The sequence below is a fragment of the Talpa occidentalis genome, unplaced genomic scaffold (assembly GCF_014898055.3).
Source record: "Talpa occidentalis isolate TD23 unplaced genomic scaffold, MPIMG_talOcc4v2.1 talOcc4.13, whole genome shotgun sequence".
NCBI classification, from domain to species: domain Eukaryota; kingdom Metazoa; phylum Chordata; class Mammalia; order Eulipotyphla; family Talpidae; genus Talpa; species Talpa occidentalis.
The window spans coordinates 101,369,399-101,389,326 of NW_023601322.1; the positions used below are offsets into that span (position 1 = coordinate 101,369,399).

The 19,928-nt window shown below is 42.1% G+C and overlaps 1 long non-coding RNA gene across 2 annotated transcripts; it reads right to left on the minus strand.

Annotated features, from left to right (window-relative positions):
- Positions 1-14,812: 14,812 nt before the first annotated feature.
- LOC119243695 (uncharacterized) lies at positions 14,813-18,845 on the minus strand. 2 transcript variants are annotated; one of them, XR_008551581.1, is made up of 3 exons: positions 18,703-18,845; positions 18,027-18,148; positions 14,813-14,910 (listed from the first exon to the last, which is right to left on the minus strand). It is a non-coding gene; the product is annotated as an uncharacterized LOC119243695 (long non-coding RNA). The 2 variants fall into 2 exon arrangements; XR_008551582.1 differs by having other exon boundaries at positions 14,813-14,971.
- Between the last annotated feature and the right edge of the window lie 1,083 nt (positions 18,846-19,928).

The following is a 19,928-nucleotide window of genomic DNA, read 5'->3' on the forward strand; positions in this document are numbered from 1 at the left end:
ACCACTATTCAGGGAGCACTGGGTCTCCTGGGATACATCCTGTCTGTTCCTATAACCACCTGTTCTCAGCCCAGACTGCATGAGGACCTATTTCCCTGTTTGAGTTCATTCTCACAATTTGACAAAAGTCCCACCCAGTCATTTATGTTGTCTGGGCAGAGAAACAAGTCAGAGGTGCTATTTGAATAAATAGATAAGCGGATAAAGTCAGTGGATGAAATTATATACTATTATGGTGATGGATGATGTGCCTTTTGTACTTCCTTACCTGTCCCTATAGACTCACTTAGCACCAGCTTGATGAACACTGCGCACAAGAAAAGCATGTGAAGAGTTGGTGTAGCTCTGACCACTGCATTTCCTCTGTTCTTAAGACCAGAAGAAAAGCAGATTGGAGAGAGAAATTCGGGGAACATTGTTGGTTCCCTGCTCACTATAACCTAAAGGTGAGATGAAAGTCCTCGTATTTCCAGACACAGTGTCCATGTTTCATTGTAACAAGAGTCACAGCCCTTTGCAGAGTCCACAGTCAATAGAAATCAGCCAGAATTTTAAGTGCTGTGGGTTAAGGCAAGTATTTTCACAAGCATTTATTTGAAATGAAACTAAGATCACATTTCTTTTTTTTTTTAAAGATTTATTTATTTATGCATAAAAGAGCTGGGGTACAGGCTAGAGATGCAGGGGGTGAGAGGATTCACCAGATACAGAGTGGAGAACAGAACAGGCAGATTGACTGAAATACACTGCTGAGGGGAGCAGCGGATGAGATAGGAGAGGTCTGCCATGCCATGTGAGTTGCTCCCTGCCTGGGAATCGAACTCGTGCTGCAGTGGCTGCGGATTGCTTCATTGTGCATTGCTTAACCCCTTGTGCCACCAGGGAGGCCCAGGGTGTACTGGTTTTAAGCAGCCCATATGCACAACTGGGGGACAGGGGTCAGGGTGTTCCTGGGTCAAGCCACCCAGCCATGACTAAGGACTGGAGCATGCCTGGCATGCAGGAGATAGGCAAGAAGACAGGAGGGCTGTGTCCAACGACTGGTGGACAGAACCGCTTGTAAATACCCCAGTCTGTTCAAATTATAGTCCTTTGGGGTTGGCAGATGTACATGCAAAATACAGGTAGGATGCAATAGAGCCAGTGCTTGGGGGTGGATTATTGTGACCCAGGAAGGAAAATCGCCATGCAGTGGAAAGTTGAGAGAGGCAAGGACCTTGAGAGTTCATAGTTGGATAAACCAGGAGAACTGGGGCTTTATTTGGAAGGCAGTACCAAGAGAATATTATTTACTGCATGTCCCCCATGCCAGCGAGACCTTCACGGTAAGCTGAGGTTATTCAGCAGTGTTGTTCCCTGCCTCTCTGTCACCCAGGGAAAAAGAAGAAACACAAGAACATCAGGGAGTTCTTGTCATCTTATGATGGGAAAAGAAAGTCAGATGTCTAATGACTGCTCAAGACAACAAGATGATTTTTCGGGCAATAAATTAAGTACAATCCAAGATCTTGGACCAAATACCTAACAACCTTTGGGTGAAAGTCAGTTTATGTGAAAGAAAGACTTTAACACAGGGGCAAACAACCATGGGCTGGAGGCCCCCCCAGTGATCCGCAGGCCAGAATTCACTGTACCCGGGGGAATCCAGAATGCTGACAGTATCTCCCCTGAAGATCAGATCTGAGCTGGCGTTTGTTGATCAACAGTTCCCGGGTGCTGGCACTCGGTGTCACTGTCACAGGAGGCAGCCGGGTGTGTCGAGAAGCAGGTCCCCAGCAGGCCGTCTGTTACAGAGAGAAGCCCGATCAGTCTTCTTGCTTGGAGGAGATAACCTCTCTCCAATCTCTCCAAGGGACCAGAGTGGGAGAGGATATAGGCTTGTCTTTGAGAACTTGTCAACTCAGATTTGCTCCAGTGCATGGGTAAATGTTTGGTTTTTCAAAGCAGGTATTACCTGGCAACCTTCACATACCTTGTTTCATAAATCCTCCTGATAATCCTGACAGGAATGCATTATAATTGTTATTTCATAGTGGAGGAAACTGAGGCTCCCCTCTGCTCCACAGCTAGTGTGTGACTGCTTTGGGATTAGAACTCACTCCAGTGGCAGCTCCTGAGACCAGAGCCACACTGCTCTAGTCACCTCCGTGCCATTTGTCAAAGCAGAAGACGCTACAGCAGGTCTCAGCTGGACAAGCTGAGCTCTAGGGGTCAGCCCTGTGTCTTGTGGCGCTGTTAAAACATGGGGTTTGGTGAGCATCAGTAGCTGAGAGGAGACTCAGCCCAGGCTGACTGAGGTTGTCGTGGGGTGGTTGTAGGGAGTGAGGTTGACGGCTTGAGTGTAGCTTGACAGCATGGAAACCAGACCGCGGAACTGGAGAAGGAAGCTCGGGTGGGCTGGGAGGAAGCACATAAATCGGGTGTAAAAGGTACTCTTGTCTTTCATAAATCCAAAAGATCTAGTACGAACTTGATGAAATTGCTGAACGTAAACTAATTTGACCTATACAGTGGTTCAGCTGAAAGAGTTCAACTAAAAGAGATCCTGGATATTGTTATAATCATGCTTTTATTTCACTTCCGCTTTTACCTGAGAGCCCATGGGAGAGGATTGCCCTTTGGAGCTGGTGGTTGTAGATACCAAACAATCTGCACTGTTCATCCAACAAACTGGAAACCAGTTCTCTTTTTGCAGAAAAGAGGTTAAGGCTGCTGCACGGTGGTCTACCAGTTAGATGCGCAGAAAGCCCCAATCTGCTTTGCCTCTCAATCCGCCCTCATCAGAACAAGCAGCAGCCTACCTGCCTTCCCTCTAGCCTGCTTCCCTTGAGCAAATCTCCATGGCATTTCTATGGCAAAGTTGTTGTAATAGTTGAATTCTGTGAAAGTGCTTCCCAAGTACCTGGTCCAAATACTCATGCTACGAGTGATATTTCCTTTTCTCACTCATGGCCTCATTTTCCTTGCCCTGAACCTATTGTCAGAAAACCTGTGAACGCCCATTTTCTGTGTAACACCCTGAGTCCCAGATCCGTTTTTGCCACTTCATGCTTTGGTGAACTTCCCTCCGCCTCCATGTCTAAGTGTGAAATTGGGGTAATCAAATTGGGCTGCCTTAAGAATCAAGCCAGATAAGGGGTGCAAGTCAATTACTGAATGCCCAGCCCTTAATAAGCCTTCCATAAGGGGTGGCTTTTCCTGGCATGGCTGTGGGCAGCCTCTCGAGCTTTGCCTTTCCACATAACAAAGTTCCTGATCAACGATAAAAACTTTTCATTGCTCACAAATTGCCCATCAAATTGACTTGTTTCCCAGCCTGACATGCAGGATTCTTTGCAGCGTGACCTGGCCTCCCCACTCCAGTCTCCTCCTCTTTCCCTCCTCCTGTGTAGACTCAGCTGTGATCCTGGCCAACAGGACCTGCTTCTCATGTGTTACCATCTATCCTCTTCCTTTTGTCCCTGTCACCTGGAATATCTGTCCCCTTTCCTTTTAAGATTTATCTGGAAAGTCCATCCATTAAATGGTTTTGATATTGGCGTTTAAAACCACCAACTGTTCTATTGAGCTGTGGTGGGTTTTCTCATAATAAAGTGAGTCGTGACTTGTCACCTTTTTGGGACTCTATTGTCCTTGGTAAGACTTGGCTTTCCGCCAACCTGCTCTAATGGACAGTAAGTTCAACAACTATTTGCAGAGTTTTATTTGTTCATTTGAATGAATGTTTTTGGAGGATAGGTATTTGACTGGCACTGACCCCTGCTCTGATGGATCTTCCGTGCTGCTAGGACAGAGAGGTCCTAAACATGTAAACAAAGAAAGAAAGCAGGACAGCATTAGGTGTCAGTCAGTACTGTAATGAAAGTAAAATAGCGATGGAATAGGAGGTGACCTGCAGCCCGACCAAGCTGTTTAGCTAAGGGGTGTATTAAGGTATCATTGCAGCTCAATAGTGATTCAGCATTCATTGTTGTGGAAGCAAATTCCACCCCTGCTAAAAGCAGAAAACAATCCAATTTTAAAAAAAGGGCAGAAAATGGGCAGAAGATCCACATTTTCCCAAGACATACAGATGGCCAACAGGCACGTGAAGAGGTGCTCGCAGTCCTGTGGCTCTCCAGGGAAATGCAGAGCAAAACCACAATGAGATCTCACCTCACATCTGTGAGGGTGGCTAGCATCCAAAAGACAAGAAAGGGAAAGTGTTGGTGAGAGTAGAGAAAGAAGGAACTCTTGTGGACAGTTGGCAGGAACCATTGCAGAAGAGGGAGCAGATGCCTTGAGAAATCAGAGATAAAACTAGCACGTGAGGTAGTAACTCCACTTCTGGGTATTTATCCATGGAAAGTGAAAACACTAACTTAAAAATCTATCTGCCCACATGCTCATTCGTGACTGTTTATGATAGCCAGGCTGTGGAAACAACGCAGTGTCCACTGATGGGTGAATAAAGGAGGTTTGATAGATACACACACACACACACACACACACACACACACACACACATAAAAGACAAATACTGTATAATGTCACTTGTGTGGGGAATCTAAAACAAAGGAATAAAAATGAACTCATGGGGCCTCCCTGGTGGCACAAGGGGTCAAGACACAACCTATGAGTCTATCCGCAGCCACTGCAGCAAGAGTTCAATCCCCGGCCAGGGAGCTACCCACATGGTGCAGCAGACGTCTCCTGTCACCCGCTGCTCCCCTCAGCAGTGTATTTCAGTCAGTCTGCCTGTTCTGCTCCCTCTCTCTCACACACACCCCCCCGCACCTCTAGCCTACACCCCATTTCTTCAATGCGTAAATAATAAATAAATCTTTAAAAAATAACAGACCAGACCAGACCACTGAATTTAATAGGAATCCATGAATATAGGCTACTATCAATAAATGAGACAAAAGTGAATGAGGAAAGTTCTCCCTTCTATGTAGATTTTGAAATGCCAGGCTGGGAAAGGGTCATAAAGAAAATGAGTGAGAGAACTAGGGAAGAAGACTCTTGGTAAAGAGTTGGGCTAGATTGTAAATTTTTTTTACTACCAGTGAATTGAGCGTGTGGGGCAACAGGCAGTCACATGCATTGTGGGAATAAACAATGGCTACAATCTTGGAGAACTTCAGGCAGTCTCTGTCCAAAATTTTTTTTTATAGCCCAGAGGTGCTTTATTTTTTCCAGGCGTGTTTTTATTTTATCATGCTGTGACTTTGCAGGGAGTGGGTCCCAGCAGCTCAGCCTCCTCTATGTGGTTCTCACAGAGTGAGCTTCCCTGGGTGCAGCAGGCTGGTGGTTCAGCTGAACTCAGGTATCTTTCTCTTTGGCTTCTTTTTATTCTGATCATTTTCCCTCACATTTCAGGAAGGTATCTCGGCTCATAGAGTGCTCAATATCCTCACTGTTGGTGGAAATATAAATTCCTTGTCTTCTAACAGTCATTTTGGAGAGTCATTTTGCATTCCCTCCTGTTAAATAGACCCAGGTTAAAAAGACTTGAGTTGATGCGAACAGATCTCAAAGATACATTATTGGAAATAGAAAATATTAGAATACGCAATAGTATTTAAAATGTGATTAAAGCAAGTATAAGTGAGTATGTTAACATACATAAAATGCAGAAAAGTCAGGAGTGGAATTGGAGACACTGAGAGGGAATGAGATTTGATTTTTATTTTGTAGTTTTTCTATATTACTTGACTTTTATTTTCCTAGTAAAACTTTAAATCTCCCTAAATTTAAACACATTTCTTTTTCTTCATATGATGACCATATATGTTATTATTAACTGCCAGGACCTCTGTATTATAAATCCCATGAGAGTAAGTGATTTTGTCTGTCTCTTTACCCTGGATGTGCCTGGTACCTTGCCACTTAGTAGCCACTTAATCACATTTTGCTGATTAAGTGAATGAAAGAATAGAATTTTGAAACAGTGTCCAACATTTATTTATTTATTTTTTTTTTTTTAAATTCTATTGTGGTTTTTTTTTTCTTTTTTTTTGCATGTATTTATTTATTTATTTGTTTGTTTATTTACACAAGCACTGGGTACAGTCAGAAGCGCGGGAGGGTGAGAGAATTCACCAGAGCCAGAGCGGGGAGCAGAGCAGGCAGAAGGACCGAAGTACACTGCTGAGGGGAGCAGCGGGCGGCAGGAGAGGTCTGCGCGCCACGTGGGACCCTCCTCTGGTGGCCGGGGAGCAGCCGGGGATCGAACCTGTGCCGCAGAGGCTGCGGGCAGCTTCGCAACCCAGCGTTCAACCGCTGCGCCACCGGGGAGGCCCAGTGTCCAACATTTAAATGCAACAATTCTACTGTCAGTTGTTGTCTCCACTTTTTAAAAAAAAGATTTATTTATTTATGCATACAAGAACTGGGGTACAGGCCACGGGTGTGGGGGGTGAGAGAATCCACCAGAGACAGAGTGGGGAACAGAACAGGCAGATTGACTGAAATGCACTGCTGATGGGGAGCAGCGGGGCAAGTCAGAGAGGTCTCCTGCGCCATATGGGTTGCTCCCTGGCGGGGATCAAACTGGTGCTGCAGTGGCTGCGGACAACTTCATAGGTTGCGTCTTAACCCTTGCGCCACCAGGGAGGCCCTGTCTCCATTTTTACGGAAGAAAGAGAAAAAACTGCAAATCCCAATGTCAGTGTAGAAGAGATTAGAATAGAAAAAAGAAAGCAATTGTATAAAGCTGAGTTTGGTATTAGAGTTGAGGCTAACATGGTGAGGCATGACTGATTAACCTAAATATCCTCCAGCTTCTCAGTTTCTGATTGAAAAATGGTTGTTACCTTTGGTCCTGGTTCTTAAGAGACACAGAAAAAGTTAAGAAATGTGTGGTTTTCATCAGAGCTGTGTTCCTATCTCACTAAACAAACTGCACCTGAGGATATGTGTAGGTTTATCCCAGAAGTGAGTGACACAAAACTGATTACATTGTGTTGCATTTAAATTTTTTGTGATCTGCAAAACGGAACTAATTGAATCATAGACTTTCTGTGGAAGTCGTTGAGTTCTACTGACATGGAAAGATGCAAACTAACATCATAAAAAACAAAACAGGGAAGTAAGCTGATTTGGATTTTCATAATTAATGTTAGTAAATGTCCAGGTTCTAAATACGTCCAAGAAAAAGCATAATGATTGTCTTAAACATTGGATGAAAGCATAATTAAATGATTTGACAGACTTAGATTTTAAGTATTCTGTGAGCTGGCATTTACCTTTGTGTTTATGTATAAAGTGAGTATTTAATTACTATTGAAATATATTTGTTTAATTCTGGCTGTTCCTAGATGTGGAAATACTAAGTACAGATCTCTCCTGCTCTTTGTAAGTCACTATTTCCTGCTTCCCTTCCTTTTAGGGTTTACTTAATGAAACAAGTGTCCTATAGACCAATTCAAGAAGTGTAATTCCTCCACCCTGTCTTTCACAGCGGACACAATTCCTTGACATATTTGGCACCCAGTAAGGGTTTATTCAATCGCTGTTGGTTTTCCTCTTAAAGAAAGATGAGATAAAATTTCTTTGAAAATGCTTAACAGGTTATTTGGTGACTCTTTTTCTACCAGATACTGTGTACTATTTAGTATCTGACCTACTCAGAGTAGATGACCAGGGACTCTGGCTACAGATCCAAGTTATGTCCCTCTTCACTTCTGTTTGCAACAACCTGTGAAGTTGGAGGGAGCAAGTGAAGTTGGTTATTTGATATGAGGGGTAAATATTAGATTTTTGAGTCTTTCTTTCTAGTGCCTGTAACTTCTCATGGTCCTCTGGCCCTTTATACTCGGATCTTCACATCTGCCAAAAAATAGATGCTGAGCCAGTTTGCAAAGATTGTTACAAAGCAGATGAACGAGGAAAAGGCATCTTTCACCAGCCCTGCAACTCTTCCTTTAGCCACAAATATCCATCCAGGGGCTACCACCTGAAGCTGTCTTCAGAAATAATGTGCTTTGGAGTAGATGCTGTTTTCAGTTTCAGAATATATTTTATTCCAAGGCAGACGTTCATTCATCCAATGTTCATTGCATTAGCCAAAGAAGCACAAAACTCACTGCTTAATGAAAGTAATTCAATCCTCCTGTCTCTTCTTGTCTGAGCAGGAAGCCTGTGCTTCCTCTCTCAGGGAATCTTTTTGTCTCTGGACACACACAAAGATTTGAGGGAGTGCAGTAAGGCCTGGAAGTGTCCTTGGGAGGAGAAGCCCTTACCTTTCCTTATCTGCTCCACAGCAGTCCTTCAGGGAGAATCTCATCCCCATTCTAGGTCACTTGTTACCTAATCCTCTTGCTTGATGTGCCTCCCACTCCTGAAAACATTGCAACTCCCTCAGTATCTAGATTGAAACAACCATGGCAGCTTCAGTAACTACTAATCTCTTGCATTTTCAAGGTGACTCTGGTAGAATCTCTCTATTCTTCTAGCAGGTTCTAGTTTTCTTTGGTCTCCTTCCTCTTTTTCTTTTTCTTTGTCTCTTGAATAGATACTTTAAGAAAGGAAAGCTGGTATCTCTGGAGGCATGTCCTCAAAGGCACTGTTCCTCAGAGAATGTTTGTTCAATGTCTTTTTTTTTTTTTGTTTGTTTATTTTTATAGAGGCATGTTTATTTATTTGTTTGTTTGTTTATACAAGCACTGGGTACAGTCAGAAGCGCAGGAGGGTGAGAGAATTCACCAGAGCCAGAGCGGGGAGCAGAGCAGGCAGAAGGACCGAAGTACACTGCTGAGGGAGCAGCGGGCGGCAGGAGAGGTCTGCGCGCCATGTGGGACCCTACTCTGGTGGCCGGGGAGCAGCCGGGGATCGAACCGGCGCCGCAGAGGCTGCGGGCAGCTTCGCAACCCAGCGCTCAACCGCTGCGCCACCGGGGAGGCCCCTCAGTGTCTTTTTATTTCATCGTGTGCCTGCTTTATTCCTACACTGCATTGTAGCAGTTCTGGTCATTCAGACAGCGAGTGGTTGGTCACAGGACTTGCACCCTCAAGCTGTAATCACCTGGGAAGATTTTACTGTCACTAATGCTCACCTGAGCATCTCTGGAGGTATGAGATCAGGAGATTGAAAAAATTCTTCTGGAGTTGAGATAATGAGAACTTTTGCTTAATGAAGATATTGGAAATAAAGGTTCTATTTATCTGCCCAGCCGATTCTGATTCTTTGAAACATAGCTGGAATGTGTATCTATTCTGTCATGGCATATTCAGCTATCTCTGGGTCTGGATGGGAATAAATAAACCAGGACAGTTTGGGTCTCTTTTCTGTTTGGAAAGAATTAAATTGTGATACTATAAAAATAATTATTCCCTTCTGATGTCAACAGTATAGTTAAATCCTGGTATTTGTGATGCACATTTTAAACTCTGATTTGTAGTAGACTGCATTTTAATATATTTGGTGAATTTTATAGTTATTATTAATCAATTTCCCATTCTTTCAGACCTTGGGGCTAATTATTTGTTGACTATATTTTAAGATAATATTTTTATGATCAATACTATTAACATTAATATACTATGTGACTAAATGCAAGAGAATTCTAAAGCCACAGTCACTAATAAATATATTAGTTTCATGATTTAATTCTAAAAGAGTTATTACAATGATTTGTTACCTCACACCTTTTAAGAACTAAAAGTTTTTGTCTGTGTCAACATGGTCATTAGGCACCTCAGAATTCTGTTTTCATGGAGTTTAAAAATGTTATCAGTTATGGTGAAAATTGGTTAATAATTTCTTGCCTAATAGTATATTCAGTATCTTTTGTGTGCTTAAAGTCCATCATTCATTGAGGTCTCATAATAACACTCCAGGGAACCTTTTTACAAGTGAGGATGTTGAGGCTCAGTCACAGAATTGGTAAGCGTTTAAAAAGTAGGATTTGGACTTGGTTTTTCTCGAGAGCTATTGTCTTTTCCTCTTGGTCACATTTTTGGCCTTCGTGGAGCCAGAGTAGGATTTCTCCCTCCAGTTCATTACTGAGCATTGTACAGAGTGACTCAGTGTGGTGTTCTATCTCCGACACCCCACAGCTGCACCCAGCCACCCTCCACTCAGCAGTGACAGTGTAAGACAGATGTTAGCAGCTGATAAGGAATTCAGAGGGCTTGGGTTTCATGATAGAGAAAACTTAAAGAATAATTGTAGAGACAAAAAACAATGCTAGACTTTACATTCAGAAAGGAATATGATGACAGAGTCTGGGACCTTTCACATCTCTTAATTTTTCTAAGCCAAAGAAGAATTGGTATTTTTAATAGGCAAGGTCTCTGCTTGGTAGAAAATTGTGGTTGGAGAGAAACTATTTCTGTTTTTATTGCAAATGAGGTAAATAATACTGCCAGGTCAATGGAGACAGCTAAGCCCGGAAAAGCTGCTTACTTTGCATTAAGAAACGACAAAGTCAGAAGCAGCTCTTTATTCCATCTCTAGAGTTATTCCAGGAATGGCGCTGAAAAGTTCAGTGGATCCCATTTTAAACAAAGATCTGTTAGCTTTGTTTAAATCTGTAAAGCCGCCCTTTAAAACTTTAAGATTCTAAGACCTTTCACTTCCTTTTTCACGTGGAAGCACAGGCTAAAAGTTTTCAATTTCAACACACACCAAAAAAAAAATTTAGTATGAGATTTGCATGAAGAATACGCTGTATCAGCAGTTTAGAGTCTTAAAGAAGTATTTGTTACACTTGATATTTCTTACTTGGCACCTTGCCACCGGTGCATTCTATGGATTGTATAACAAAATGAATTTCTCAAGAATTGCCACTTAATTAAAAGAAGACATAGCCTCTGTAACTGTGGCCATTCTTAACTTGGTCCATTAGCAATCAAGTGCTATCCCACTGTCTAGCAACTATTAAATCAGCCTACTATCCATTAAGGTTTAAAGCAGTCAAGAGACAGAGGTAAGATGCTATCATTCTGTTTTGAAACTAAAAATTTTGTGTAAGAGATTAAGAACTCAGAAGTAGCACTAGCTACCAATTTCCCACAATTTTACAGTAGTTATACTTCTTGTTGTCATTATTATTAAACTTAAAATATCCTCTATGACATCAGGATATTTTCGTAATATGCATTGAGTTATTATTGCTTCATCATCTATGTCAGCGTCCAGATACCCACCTGAAACCCACCCGGGCTGATCTGAGATTACAGTGAGGTGGGGTGTCTCGTTCCCCACCTACATGTGGGGTCCTTCCTTCTCTCTCACCGGCCACTCTACTCATAGCAGGTCCCTAGGTTGGATGACCTCATTTGGAGAGTCGAAAAATCACCTTTGCCAGCTTGAAACAGCAAAATTTAAAAGAACTCAATGTTCACTTTAAAATAAGGTTTCTAGGACAGTGCAGTGGGCACTTTACCATTCTAATGTTTCTGAAATATTTTTAGCCATCACACACACACACACACACACACACACACACACACGTGACCTAGTTGTTTCACCCTCCCTGTTTCTCAGTATGATCTGTGTGTGGACCTGCAACATCACTGGAATTTTCTAGAAATGCAGCATCTCTGTTCTTCCCCAGATGGAATAAAAACTGGCATTGAACAAGAATTCCAGGTGTTTCATATGTTCAGAAATATCCCAAATTTCAGAAGCTGGAATCTGGAACTTCAGCCTGGCAGAAAGACTGAGCGTGGAACTGTTGGCGTTGTCACTGACTAAATTCTCTCAATAAATTCTCGAGAGAATCCTTGACTCTTTCCAAAAAAGGGGAGATTATGAACTGGGTGGTACAGAGGTGAGAGGTGAACCTGGGGAAGTAAAGGTTTTAAAACCATAATAATGTAACAGTAGCAGCTGTGAACTAATTCCAGGGGAATAATGCTTGAGACTTCACTAAAACACATGAGTATTTCTCAATATTTTTCATTGACGGTGTCTTCAGTTAACCACTGGCAAAGAAGGCTCCACGATGGGGAGAGGGATGATGAATGGTGTGACCTGTCTCTAGTCTCCAAAGAAAACTGTTCCTTTGGATGGTGTGATCCAACCAGCATTAGCCTTTAAGAACACTTGGGGCTTGGGAGTGGGCCTACCAAGAGTGAAATCAACAAGTCTACATTTAAGAAGTGAATACTGGTACCCTGTGTTAGATAAACTTCCCTTTTGCCACCAGCATTTCCACTCAGAATTTTCCATGTTTCTGTTTTCAGGCAGTGGCTTCATATTGTTCACTGCTACAATTTCTATAATGAGATTAACATTTATTGGCTAATTCTAAATTTCCTGTTCAATCCATTAAGTTCAGAATACAACAAGGCTTAAGGGACTCCTTGTTACTGATGAGGAAACTGAGAAACCAAGACAGTAAGTAATTTTCAAGAAATTATGCAGCTGATAAGTTGTAGAGGCAGGATCTCCCATCCCAAAGATCTTCCTTTAATTATTACTGACCGCATACTACATGTTCTTATGGCCCAGGAGTGCTCTCATAAATGGGTAAGTGAACTGAAGATCACTTTTGCTTTAATTAGTAAGAAACTAAGATCACTCTCTTTAATTAGTAAGAAACTTTTTGGTAAATAATTATTTACAAATCTCTGACACACCCAAGCACCTATGAGTCACAACAAAATTATGATCTTATTGGTAACTCATTAATATAGTAATGGTATTTGACCTCAGAAACTCTCTTTCATGCAGAACTTAAGCAATTAAAAGGTATAAATACATTTAGTTAATTAAAAAAAAATTATTTTGCATGGAAGAACTGGGGTGCAGGCCAGAGGTGTGGGGAATGAGAGGATTCACCAGAGACAGAGTGGGGAGCAGAATAGGCAGATTTACTGAAATACTCTGCTAAGGGGAGCAATGGGGAGACAGGAGAGGTCTGCTGCACTATATGTGGATTTGGTCCCTGATGGGGGTAGAACTCATGCCATGGAGGTGATATCATGATAGTGCTGAGACTTAAACCCTAGGCCACCAGGGAGACCCCTTAGGTAATTTTTTTTTAACTTTTATTTTAAAGTTAGATATTTTAAAAACACATTTATTATTACCAAATAAAAAGATATAGAAACAAGGATCATGCAATGATAGAAACAAGGATCATGCAATGAACAACTATACAAAGTCATTAAATAGTATCACTAAAAGTGTTTTAAGTAGCTCTTTAAATTTCTTTAACATTTTTAGCTTTTTTAAAATATAAATTTTGGAGGCTTGAAAATATTTCCTTGCCTTCAATTGTTGAGAAAATATTTGTTTTTGAAATTGGCTATTGAAGGTTGATAAAAAGTTTGAAATTTGCTTTTGCCAGACAAAATTATAGTAACATACAGTAATGTGGAACTTACCAGTGTGCTGGGATGTTTGTAGGAAAACATCAAAAAACAAATCTTGGGGCCTCCCCTGGTGGCGCAGCGGTTGAGCGCTGGGCCGCAAGGCTGCGCTCAGCCTTTGGAGCCGGTTCAATCCCCGGCCTCCGGCGAGGGTCCCACAAAAAAACAAAACAAAACAAAACAAAACAAATCTTGTAAACAAAAATTCAGAACAGTCTGATTTTTCTGCCTGTATGTTCCAGTTTGCTGGTTCAGGCAATGAGTCTGTGCCACAAGCCTGAGTATGTGGAATTTAACAGTTATTTGAGAATTGTATTGAATATGATGTAGAAAAGAAGGTTCCACTTAGATTTCTGCACCTAAGTGACAATATTCTGGATTTGTCCTTCTCTTTCATCTTATTTCACTCAGCATAATCCCCTCCCCACCTCCAGATCCTTGTTGCTGCAAATGATGAGAGAGTTTATCTTTTTGATGGCTGAGTAGTATTCCATTTTATGTATCTACCACATCTTGATCCACTCATTTGTATTTGGTCACTTAGGTTGTTTTCATAACTTGGTTATTGTAAATAGAGCTGCAGTGAACATGGGAGTGCATGTTTTCCTTTGAATGAGTTTTTTGTGTTCTTTAGGTAGATACCTAGGAGTGGAATCACTGGGTTATATGATAGATCCATTTTCGGTCTTTGAGGATCCTCCACATTGTTTCCAGAGGGGCTAGCCCAGTCTACATTCCCACCAATATTGTATGAGGGGTCCTTTTTCTCCATATCCTGGTCCATACTTTTGTCTCTGGTCTTTTTGATATGGGGAACTCTTACAGGCCAGGAGGTATCTCATTGTGATTTTGATTTGCCTTTCCCTGATAAGTGATGATAAATATTTTTCATGTCCCTGTTGGCCATCTGTGTGTTTTTTTTGGAGAAGTGCCTGTTTGGCTCTTCTGCTCATTTTTTTGATTGTGTTGTTTTCTCTTTTTTTGAGTTGTAGGAGGTTCTGAGACTTTTTATATCAGCCCCTTGTCAGATGTATGGTGTGCCAGTCTTTTCTTTTGCTGAACTTTTGAATTTGATATAGTCCCAGTTGAGAAAACAGGTAATTGACTTTCACTGGTAGATCTAAGGAAGGTGATGAAGGAACTGTGTATGCTGGGGTGGGGGAAGGGAATGTAACTGGAATGTAATCAGAATGTCATAGCTATTTTCAAGAAGATTTTGCCTTGGGATAATAAATAAGTGTATTTTTCTTCAAAGGTGAAGCCACAATTGAAAGATGAATTATATTGAAGAATTAGTATTTTTTAGGAGTGACCATCCAACCAATAGAAGGAATTAACTAGAAGTCAGTAATTATGTCATTTACTTCAGTATGACTGAGGACATGCCGTGTCTCCCCAGAGGATGAAGGACGAGTTTGATGATCAAGAGAGCCAAAATTTATTCTTAACATTGGAGGTTTGAACATCTTGGTTAGTACATTAATTTATCTCACTATTTGTCCAAAAGTCCTTTGTCCGACTACATGAGCAGATTGATGACATCAAATGGTAGCAATTCCACAGTTTAGGTAGGTCTAGATGGGAATGCCAGCAATGGTTGTAAGTTCTAGTTAGAAAGATACAAGATTAATCCTGTTAAGATCCTGTCAGACAGGTCAGGTAGATTCCTGCAACACAAGACATTACTCAAAGGTAGTAAAGGGCAGATGAGGAGATGAAGTTCTTAGGGCTGCAGAGACCCAGAACAAATGACATGCAGCTTGAAATAGGGCTGGCATTCAGACTCCAGACCACCCCTCCCTGCATCTCTGTGGCTCCAGTCCCAGTTCTTGAGAGGAAAAGAATGTCAATCACATGACGCCAGAGTGACAGTCCCCAGTAGAATTTACTAAATAATCTGCATTACAGGGGACTTTAGAGAAAAAAAAAATAAAACCCCCCAAACACACCTTTTTTTTTTTTTTTAAACCCAGAATCAAATCTACAAATGCAGTTGACACTCTTAAATTACATACAGGGGAATCAAAACCTTTTTGTTTTGGGGGCCTCCCTGATGATGCACGGGGTTAAGCACAGCACTATGAAGCAATTCGCAGCATCTGCAGCATGAGTTTGATCCCCAGCCGGCCAGGGAGCAACCCACATTGCGCAGCAGACCTCTCCTGTCTCCCTGCTGCTCCCCTCAGCAGTGTATTTCAGTAGATCTTCCTGTTCTGTTCCCTGCTCTGTCTATGGTGAATCCTCTCACCACCCACACCTCTGGCCTGTACCCCAGCTCTTGTATGCATAAATAAATAAATCTTAAAAAAAACAAAAACTTTTTGTTTTGGAAGTCCAGTCTGATGCTATTATATACAGTCCTGGGAAATAATAAGAAGAGGTTTAGCCCACCATCACCTGCAATTTCTCTGTCTCTGTCTCTAGCACTGTCTCTAGTTCTCTGTCTCACAAACATAAGCTCTAAGCCTGGTCTCTCCTGTAAAATTGGTATGATAACACTTGAGTTGTTGTGTTCTTACAATATAATATATTACGTGAAAGCACCTTGAATGCAGTACACATGCAAGCAGTCTGAAGATCTTATACTGAGAGTAAATAATTTGCATGTAACAACTTACTGTTTCTCTGGGGGTGAAATTCTCCAGCCTGAGTGAGCTTCTTTCAGGTGATCAGTGTGGCCATTTTGGGAACATAACATCTCAACATATTGAAGAGTGCATTCCCCCTTTTATGGCAGAAGGAGTAACCCCAGGGATATGATAACTTACTTTGTGATGAAAAGTTTTTTTAAAAAAGCTCTTTGGGGCCTCCCCTGGTGGCACAGCAGTTGAGCGCTGGGCTGCGAAGCTGTCCGCAGTCTCCGCAGTGCCGGTTCGATCCCCGGCCACCTGCGAGGGTCCCACATGGCACGCAGACCTCTCCTGCTGCACCTGCTGCTCCCCTCAGCAGTGTATTTCGTCAGTCTGCCAGTTCTGCTCCCTGCTCTGGCTCTGGTGAATTTTCTCACCCTCCCACGCTTCTGACTGTACCCAGTGCTTATATAAATAAATAAATCTTTAAAAAAAAAAAAAGGCTTTTTGTTTTGGAGTGATAATTCAAAATTGGGGAATTGGATCAGGAAATATCCCTTTGAATATCAAAAATTCTTTTTTTAAAAAAAAATTTATTTAGGGCCTCCCTGGTGGCGCAGCGGTTGAGCGCTGGGTTGCGAAGCTGCCCGCAGCCTCAGCGGCGCCGGTTCCATCCCCGACTGCTCCCCAGCCACCAGAGGAGGGTCCCACATGGCGCGCAGACCTCTCCTGCCGCCCGCTGCTCCCCTCAGCAGTGTACTTCGGTCCTTCTGCCTGCTCTGCTCCCTGCTCTGGCTCTGGTGAATTCTCTCACCCTCCCGCGCTTCTGACTGTACCCAGTGCACGTACAAACAAACAAACAAATAAATAAATAAATATACATGCCTCTTTAAAAAAAAAAAAATTTATTTATTTATGCATACAAGAACTGGGGTGTAGGCCAGAGGTGCAGGGGGTGAAAGGATTCAGCAGAGGCAGAGTGGGGAGCAGAATATGTAGATCTACTGAAATACACTGCTGAGGGGAACAGTGGGCGCGACAGGAGAGGTCTGCTGCACCATGTGGGTCAGCTCCCTGGCTGGGGTTCAAATTCATGCTGCAGTGGCTGCTGATAGCTTAATAGTGCTGTGTCTCTAACCCCTGCGCCACGAGGGAGACCCTAAATTGCAAACTCTTTAACTAGAGTGCAGAATACTTGCTGAAAGAGAACCTAGGCTCTTCACAGGACCAGGTCCTGGGATCATTGTCACATATTCATTTAACAGAGCTCTTAAATGTCTCCTTACATATCATCTATTAAGATCATAATAAAAGATGTTATTTAAAAACATTGGACAAACTGGGCTTTCTGCAAGAGTTTACTGTGGTGTTTTTATGGGGCCCAAAAAGTGGTCATTATTGGGTAATTAACGGATATGTACAGTATTATTAATAGCTTGTTCAACTTGAAGACTCTCATAGTTATTAAAAATAGTGCCCTGTACTTGCTCACAGTATCACTCAGACATTGCTAAAACTTTGAGTATCTGTTTGTATCTTTAAGAATCCATTAAAAAAAAACCTCTTGGTTGCAATTAAGAAATGCTTAGAATTGAAGGCAGAAAGGCATCCAAAAATATTAATCAGAACCGGAGCCTCAGAGTCAACATTTGTTTTTGTTTTCATTTTTTTGCATAATCAGTGATAGAGATTGGTTGGAATTTGGTACTCGAGAGCCCCCAAATTTAGACGAGCCACAAGAAGCAGCTGATAACTGCAGTTGCAGAAATAGACTGAGTGCAGTCTTCCTCTGGCTTTCTTCTTGTGGAGAGAAAAGAAACTAAACCAACTTTTCCACCTTTCTGTGGAGCTCAAAGTCAGGTTTGGGGTTCATACAGAGGGCTAGCCCTGCCTCCTGTCTGACTCCAAAGCACATCTCAGCATGCACCGGGCAAGTGAGTAAGGGCGTCAGTCCTATGCAGACAGTCAGCGATCAGGGGTGTCATGGATGAGCAAACCACTACTAAGCCAGGTAACACAGCTACTTCCAAGGTGCTCAATGACTAATTTAAAGGGCAGGTTTGCAGAGGGGTCCTGGCATGGAAGGGAAGGAGCAAGACAGTCACATCACACTCTCAGATAATTACTGAACAATTTAAAGGCAGTTGCTGACCTTTGAGATTCTTTGCTCTGAAATCGCAGTGAAGGTTGTTGCAGTTATGATAGATTGTTACTTGCTAAATGATAGGTGTGGCCAAACTTGACATGGAAAAGACAGCAAAGTTAGTTTAAAACCTGAGAGGAAAAATTAGACAAAGTTCATTTTGAAATTATGTTCAAACGGTCTGTTGATAGGAAGGGAAAAGGTGGTTGACCAGTTAGCCCTTCCCCCCCCCCCACCCCTCCCAGATCACTTCTAAGAAGAGATAGAGAGTAGACATGAAAAAGAAAAAGCCCAGTTCCAGCATGGCAGTGGAAAACTTTCTGTGCATGTTATTCTCTAAAAACATATCTGAAAGCCAAAATAATTTTTATCTAAACAGGCACAAATATTGTGAAAGAAAATAGATGTGAATAATAAAAGAAGTGCAGAGGGCAAGTGTCTGCCTCTCTCTGAAAAGTAAAATGTTAACAACCCAGAGCCCCAAGGGGAGAAAAATGTATTGAATTTCTCACCCAAATATGAACGCTTTGTGCTCAGTTTCAGAGAATATTTTTGGAGTCCTTTTTTTTTTTTTTAAACTCCTGAGTAAACCAATTGAATTTTTTTAAAACCAGGTTTCATATCAACAAAAAAGGTTTTCTCCACTTTGTTACTTGTCTTCTCAGTTAGAAAAAAATGTACTCACCAAAAAGTACCTTTAATTTCACTGTTTTCCTTAAATTTTATAAGCAGTAGAAGTTCGGTTTACCCTTCATCCTTGAGATAATCCTTTTTTCTAGAATGTTGACGATCTCTTATCTGTATTATCTACCCATTGATGTATTTCGATCAGTATCTATAATTACAAAGATGTAACACTGCAAACTTTCATTTAAAACGTGGAAAACTGTCCTGGGTTTAGGTAGTCTATTGATGGGATTATACTGTTAGTTTTCTATGTTAAGTCTATATGAGTTGCTGGGTTACATAAGCACAAGGATCAAAGTCATGGCTGGTGGAAGATCTTGTAGTAAGAGGGAAACCGAGGCCTTGGGGCACAGGTTTAGACTGTGCCTTTTAGACTGTGCCATCCCTTTTTTTTTTTTTAAAGATTTTATTTCAATTTATTTACTTATGTATACAAGAACTGGAGTGTAGGCCAGAGTTGTGGGAAGTGAGAGGGCTCGCCAGAGACAGAATGGGGAGTGGAACAGGCAGATCTACTGAAATACACTGCTGAGGGGATCGGTGGGCAAGACAGGAGAGGTCTGCTGCGCCATGTGGGTCAGCTCCCTGCCTGGGGATTGGGTATCGTGCTGTAGTGACTAGCTTGTTAGCTCTGAGACTTTAACTTTAACCTCTGCACCACCAGGTCTCCATTCTTAGCTCATACCTTCCTCAGCCTATGACCCATGTGGTGACCACTTCTCAGCTCCTTAAACAAACCAGAGTTTTAGTTGTCAGGCTTTTCCGGATGCACTTCTTTCTCCCTGGAAGATACTTCCACTCAAGTCCTCTGTCTCATTTTTTTGTGATCTCAACTTATTTGCCATTTCTTTAAGGAGTTGTTCTTAACCTTGATCTAAAATAGCTCCTCGGGCCTCCCCTGGTGGCGCAGCGGTTGAGCGCTGGGCTGCGAAGCTGCACGCAGCCTCCGCAGTGCCGGTTCAATCCCCGGTCACGGCGAGGGTCCCACATGGCTCCACAGACCTCTCCTGTCTGGCCCGCTGCTCCCCTCAGCAGTGCATTTCATCAATCTGCCTGTTCTGTTCCCCGCTCTGGCTCTGGTGAATTCTCTCACCCTCCCGTGCTTCTGACTGTACCCAGTGCTTGTATAAATAAATAAATAAATCTTTAAAAAAATAAAAAAATAAAATAGCTACTCACTTATAGACACCTCCGTCTAATCCTCTGTTTATTTCCTTTCAAAAC